Source organism: Canis lupus, unplaced genomic scaffold (assembly GCF_011100685.1).
Source record: "Canis lupus familiaris isolate Mischka breed German Shepherd unplaced genomic scaffold, alternate assembly UU_Cfam_GSD_1.0 chrUn_S1624H1815, whole genome shotgun sequence".
Lineage (NCBI taxonomy): Eukaryota > Metazoa > Chordata > Mammalia > Carnivora > Canidae > Canis > Canis lupus.
Genome location: NW_023330466.1, coordinates 2,868 through 9,882, shown reverse-complemented (window position 1 = coordinate 9,882; position 7,015 = coordinate 2,868). Strand labels below are relative to the sequence as shown.

General features: G+C 42.8%; 1 non-coding gene across 1 annotated transcript; it reads right to left on the bottom strand.

Moving 5' to 3' along the window:
- Positions 1 to 5,697: 5,697 nt before the first annotated feature.
- Positions 5,698 to 5,860, bottom strand: LOC119873474. Its single transcript, XR_005386896.1, has one exon. It is a non-coding gene; the product is annotated as a U1 spliceosomal RNA (small nuclear RNA).
- Positions 5,861 to 7,015: the final 1,155 nt, after the last annotated feature.

The following is a 7,015-nucleotide window of genomic DNA, read 5'->3' as shown; positions in this document are numbered from 1 at the left end:
GAGTTGGGAAGCTTGCCTGGTACTTCACCCTCATCTTCAACACACTATACAGTAACGGTCAATTATATTCCGAGTCCTTTAGGCCTTTGGTTCCAAACTGCAAGGTTATTCAGATGACACTGACCAGGGCACACCAGTGGATATGTAGAGGAAATTCTGCCTCATGAAAAATGAACTCGAACACGCAGTCACCGCGCCCTTCATCTCCATATGCCCGCCCCTTGTCACTCGTCATCATTCTTGACGTCACTTTGTTGGAGAAGGATAAATTCGTTCTAGCTATGCCTCGCAACGATTCAAAAGATGATGCCGGGGGGAAAAAAAAAAAAAGATGATGCCGAACAAGTGTAGCTGGGGAGTTTTTTTAATTCTTTGCTTACCCCAGCGTGGGCAAGTTTGCATTATACAAGTCTGGGAGGCAGTGGCCTGCGGCCAGCGGAGGACGACTACACAGCCTCCATTCCCCTAAATTGTAAAGAAACAATATTGTTTGCCTACCTCACAAGGCTTCTGTGAGGACGGAATAAGAGAATGCAGGTGAAATGCAGGCTCGAGCCCCTCCACTCACAGCCCGGCCACGCTCCAGGACAGGAGTGAGTCTGCAGTTTTTGGCACAAAGGGAAATGGCCTGGATTTGATTACAAACTGAGTGCCCCTCCCTTTTTTTTGGACAACAAAACCAGAGGACACTATTTTCCTTTCTGCCCCTTGCTGGCCAGGTGCTCTAGGCAAAACGACTGTGTGTGCAGCAACTGTAGTATCAAAGGTTTTGATGGTGTAGAGGCAAAATTTTACCTCTGCCCTGTTAGCATCTCTGGCTGGACCTAAGAATTAATTTGGCATCGACAGTGTAGCAGTCTAAAAGGATTAAAAAAAACTTTTTTTTAACAGAAATTTACCTAACACAGAAGCTCTTGAAATGAAGACCTAAAGAAATGGCAAAACTTATGAAAAGCTTTTGTATTAGGTTGAACAAAGAGAGGCAATCGTGTTTTCTTTTTTGTTTTTTGAGGAAATTGTGGAAAAGTAACATATATAATTCATAGACATGAATTCTTTTTAAAAAGGTATGTACAGAATTCTCTCAGGTTTGAATCCCCTTCTCTGGGAACATTTCTTTTCCCCTGTTATAAGGAGGACATCTTCTACATGGGAGTTTTATCTCTTGATCTCAGGAAGAAGAGGGGAGGTCAGAACCTACCCTTATATCTGCTGTTTTTCAAGTGATTTTAGCTCAAAAGAATCCTTATGTCAAAGTGGCCTATTTTGGGGTGGCATATTCTGCTACCCTTCATTGGTATTTCCCTCAGTAATTAGTATATGTGATTTTTTTTTCTTTAGGTCATCTCTGTGCACAACATGGACTTGAACTCATATCCTCAAAACCACAGTTGCATGATCTACCTACCAACTGAGCCAGCCAGGTACCCAGCACATGTGATTAAAAAAAACAAACTTTGCTTTATTTAAATTTTTGAGGATATTTTAAATTACAATATTAATATTGTATATTACAATATTACAATAGTGATAAATGTCCCTTGCAGATAATTTGGAAAAGGCAGAAAAATATTTTTTTTTGAAAATATTTTTAAAACATTAAACCACAATCCTCTACAAAATTACCACTCCACTGTTAATACTTTGATATTCAACATGGTAATTTCAATATGAATATATATTTTAATAGGATTAAACCTCACACTATGTTTTCTATTCCTTTTGGTATATACATTGGATCACAGATAACTATAATCAATATTATATTGCTTCTATTTTATTGCCACTGTTCATATATATGAACAACCTTGTTGATTTATCTTTGTAAGTAACTGATGATTTCTTGGGGTTACTTTTATTTATTTAAATTTTTTTTAATGTGTGGGTTTTTTTTTTTTTTTTAAGATTTGATTTATTTACTCATGAGAGACATAGAGAAAGAGAGGCAGAGACACAGACACAGGCAGAGCGAGAAGCAGTTTCCAGTGGGGAGTCCGATGAGAGAATCTATCCTGACTGTGGCATCATGGAAGGCAGACACTCAACCACTGAGCCACCAAGGCATCCCTAAAAAAAAAACGTGGTTTTATTTTTAAAGATTTTATTTATTTATTACTGAGAGACACAGAGAGAGAGGCAGAGACACAGGCAGAGGGAGAAGCAGGCTCCATGCAGGGAGCCTGATGCGGGCCTTGATCCAGGAACCCTGGGATCATACCCTGAGCTGAAGGGAGATGCTCAACTGCTGAACCACCCAGGCATCCCTAAAAAAATGTTTTTAAGTAAACTGTACACCAATATGGAGCTCCAGCTCACAACCCCGAGGATCAAGAATTGCATGCTCTAATGACTGAGTCTGCTAGGCATCCCTCTTGGGTAATTTCTAGTAATTTTTTCCCTATAATTTTACAATCATCTTAAGAAGTGCCTTAAGTTATTATGTGTGAGTGGGGGCAGAGTAGAGGTGACATATGATACATATTTTCAAATTATTTAAAAACAATTTTTCCCTGATTTATCTTTCAACATCTAGATCTCTAATTTTAGGGTTCATAGTTAATTATAAAAGTAACTTCAAGTTTGTTAAGAATGAGAGGGAAGCCTAAATTGTATAATGTACCATGCCATAAAACCAGCATACAAACTTGAATATATAGTATGATTAAAACTATTTCTGGGACACCTGGTTGGCTCAGTGGTTGAGCGCCTGCCTTTGACTTAGGGTGTGATCCCAGGGCTCCAGGATGGAGGCCTGCATCAGGCTCCCTGCATGGAGCCTGCTTCTCCGTCTGCCTGTGTGTCTCTGCCTCTCTGTGTCTCTCATGAATAAATAAAATCTTAAAAAATAATAATAAAAATTGCGTGACTACATTGATAAGATGAATACATTATTATATGACATTTTCTTTTTTAAAAAAGCAAACTCTGGGACGCCTGAGTGGCTCAGCAGTTAAGCATCTGCCTTTGGCCCAGGGTGTGATCCCGGGATCCAGGATGGAGTCCCACATCAGGTTCCTTTCAGGGAGCCTGCTTCTCCTTCAGCCTGTGTCTCTCTGCCTCTTTCGCGCGCTGTGTCTCTCATGAATAAATAAAAATCTTTAAAAATAAATAAAAATAAAAAGCAGACTCTGCTCCCAACATGGGGCTCTGAACTCTTGAACCCAAGACCCAAAGCTGCATATACTTTGAGCCAGCCAAGCACCCCCTAAGTGACATTTTCTTCCACCTAAAAATTCACTTTTTCTTTGATTTTAAAAATGTTTTAGGTGCCCTACCTACAGTACCTACATGTTTAAGTCAATCCTGAATTCATTGGTAGTTTGCGACACCAGGTGGCTTCACAAAAGAAAATTAAATGTTGAAGTATGCACTCTCCAACTCGGTGAAGAAAAAGCAGTCATTGCAGAAGAATGAGCATGTGAGTTTATGTACGTTAACACAGCAAGGTCTTCGAGGAGCTTAAAAGAACAGGAGAAGCTGGGCAGCCTGGGTGGCTCAGCGGTTTGGCACTGCCTTCGGCCCAGGGTGTGATCCTAGAGACCCAGGATTGAGTCCCACGTCGGGCTCTCTGCATGAAGCCTGCTTCTCCCTCTGCCTGTGTCTCTGCCTCTCTCTCTCTGTCTCTCTCATGAATAAATAAATGAAATCTTAAAAAAGAAAAAGAAAAAAAGAAAAAAAAGAACAAGAGCAGCTTTCCAAAAAATCAAAGCGACGGACACCTGGGTAGAGGCGACTGGGTGGCTCAGTGGTTGAGCAGACTTCTGCCTTCATTCAGCTCAGGGCATGATCCCAGGGTCCTGGGATCAAGTCCCCACACTGGGCTCCCTGCAGGAAGCTTGCTTCTTCCTCTGCCTATGTCTCTGCGTCTTTCTTTCTGTGTCTCTCAAGAATAAATAAAATCTTTAAAAAATAAAAAACAGGGGATCCCTGGGTGGCTCAGCGGTTTGGCGCCTGCCTCTGGCCCAGAGCGTGATGCTTGAGTCCCAGGATCGAGTCCCACGTCGGGCTCCCTGCATGGAGCCTGCTTCTCCATCTGCCGGGGTCTCTGCCTCTCTCTCTCACTCTCGCTCATAAATAAATAAATAAACAAACTTAAAAAAATAAAAAATAAAAAACATAAAGCGAATAAAGTTAGAAAGTGACAAAATGAGATACAAGACAATTTTGGTAACAAGATCTACTTATCCCAAGATGTGCTCTATGTATACAATGGCATATTACTCAGCCATTAGAAATGACAAATATCCACCATTTGCTTCAACGTGGATGGAACTGGAGGGTATTATGCTGAGTGAAGTAAGTCAATCAGAGAAGGACAAACACTATGTGGTCTCATTCATTTGGGGAATATAAAAAATAGTGGAAGGGAATAAAGGGGAAAGAAGAGAAAATGAGTGAAAACATCAGTGAGGGTGACAGAACATGAGAGACTCCTAATTGGGAAACGAACAAGGGGTGGTGGAAGGGGAGGTGGGCAAGGGGTTGGGGTGACTGGGTGATGGGCACTGAGGGGGGGGCACTTGACGGGATGAGCACTGGGTGTTATACTATATATGTTGGCAAATTGAACTCCAATAAAAAAAAAAGAAAGGGGGGATCCCTGGGTGGCGCAGCGGTTTGGCGCCTGCCTTTGGCCCAGGGCGCGATCCTGGAGACCCGGGATCGAATCCCACCATCGGGCTCCCGGTGCATGGAGCCTGCTTCTCCCTCTGCCTGTGTCTCTGCCTCTCTCTCTCTCTGTGACTATCATGAATGAATAAATAAATAAATAAATAAATAAATAAATAAATAAATAAATAAATAAATAAATAAAATCTTAAAAAAAAAAAAAGAAAGGGAAGGAAGGAGAGAGGGAAAGAAGGAAGGAAGGAGGGAAGGAAGGTAGGTTCAAATGACTTACAAAAGATGGGCTGAATATGTCGTATTCGAGTATAGAATGTTGAAAATGACTACAAAGATGTAAAATATGAGGACGCCTGGGTGGCTCAGTGGTTGAGCGCCTGCCTTCGACTGAGGGCATAATCCTGGAGCCCCTGGATAGGATCGAGTCCCACATCGGGCTCCCCACGGTGAGCCTGCTTCTCTCTGTCTCTCTCATAAATAAAATCTTAAAAAAAAAAAAATCTACTTATCCCCAAACAACCAAAGTATTAACAAATCATAACCTGGTGGAGGGGGGGAGTCAGAGCCTGCTTGAGGGCAGCCCAGGTGGCTCAGCAGCTTAGCGCTGCCTTCAGCCCAGAGCCTGATCCTGGAGACCTTTGGATTGAGTCCCAATGCCGGGCTCCCTGCACGGAGCCTGCTTCTCCCTCTGCCTGTGTCTCTGCGTCTATGAATAAATGAATAAAATCTTTATTTTATTTATTTATTTTTCTTTTCTAGTTATTTACGATAGTCAGAAAAGGAGAGAGAGAGAGAGAGAGAGAGAGATAGAGAGCGAGAGAGAGAGAGGCAGGCAGAGACACAGGCAGAAGGAGAAGCAGGCTCCGTGCACCGGGAGCCCAATGTGGGATTCGATCCTAGGTCTCCAGGATCGCCCCTGGGCCAAAGGCAGGTGGCCAAACCGCTATGCCACCCAGAGATCCCTTGAATAAAATTTTCTAGCTTAAAAAAATAAAACAAATGCTGCGTCATACAATCCCTTATCTACTCCGAAAAGACAAATTACCAAATTTCTGCTGGTTCAACAACTTATACAGGGGAGAGCGCGAACGCAGTCCCCACTACCACCAAATTATGCAGTCGAGTTTCCCACATTTGGGGAAATCGCAGGGGTCAGCACATCCGGAGTGCAATGGATGAGCCTCGCCCTGGGAAAACCACCTTCGTGATCATGGTATCTCCCCTGCCAGGTAAGTATGAGGTGAGAAAGAACACAGCAATACCCGCTCCTGCGCACACCACTCTAAGGTTGGGGTCACTCCCGAAACGACTTAATTGGCCTTTATCTACAAGTACTGACATGGAAAACGAGATTTTTGTACTATATATCTTACTATTGGTAACAGCAGATAATCATACACATTTTTCCAGTAAACACGACCCCAAAGGCTCCTTGTCTTAAATCTGCATACTCCACCTCCCGGCATTACATCACGTGCGCTCGACCCGGCAGAGCCGGCAGCTGCTCTCTCAATTTTTGAGGCTGCCTTCGCAGACCAGTTCCTTCCCTTTGCCCCAACCTAATTTTCCTGACGGAAATCCATCCCTCTCCCAACTTTTGGCGTAGCTGAAAGTTTTCAGATCTCCCTGCCTGAAGTACTCTTTGGCAAACGGACACGAATAGCTTCCAACCGCAAGCCAGCTTAGCTTCAGGCTTTCCAGAAATACCAATGCTCCACACCAAACCGGCACCATTTTCTCCTATTGCAGCAGGTGGAGGAGGAAGAGCGTGGAGGAGCAAATGTGGCTACGTGTTAACAGGGTATATTGCAGAGTAAGGCTTTGGGAATTCAAGATTTCTTTCTTTTTTTTTTTAAGGATTTTATTTATTTATTCATGAAAGACGCACACACAGAGAGGCAGAGGCAGAGGCACAGGCAGAGGGAGAAGCAGGCTCCATGCAGGGAGCCGATGTGGGACTTGATCCCAGGTCTCCAGGATCACACCCTGGTTCGAAGGCAACGCTAAACCGCTGAGCCACCCAGCTGCCCCCATATATGATTCCATTTTATATGAAATTTCTAGACAGGGCAAATCTATAAGAGATAGAAAGATCAGTTGTTGCCTATGGCTAGGGTTGAGGCATGGGAACCAGGAATAACTGCAAATGGGCACAAGAGAATTTGGGGGGGTTTCATAAAAATGTTTTAAAAACTGGATTGTGGTATTGGATGGGCAACTATATAAAATACTAATCATTAAACCAAGTAATGAGTGACTGTTATCTGTATATTACACTTCAATAAGTGGCTAATAATGTCAAGAAAAAGAGCCATTATCTTTAGAGATACATACTGAAATAATCATGGCTGAAATACAAGGATATATGGGATTTACTTCAAAAGAGGTTTGG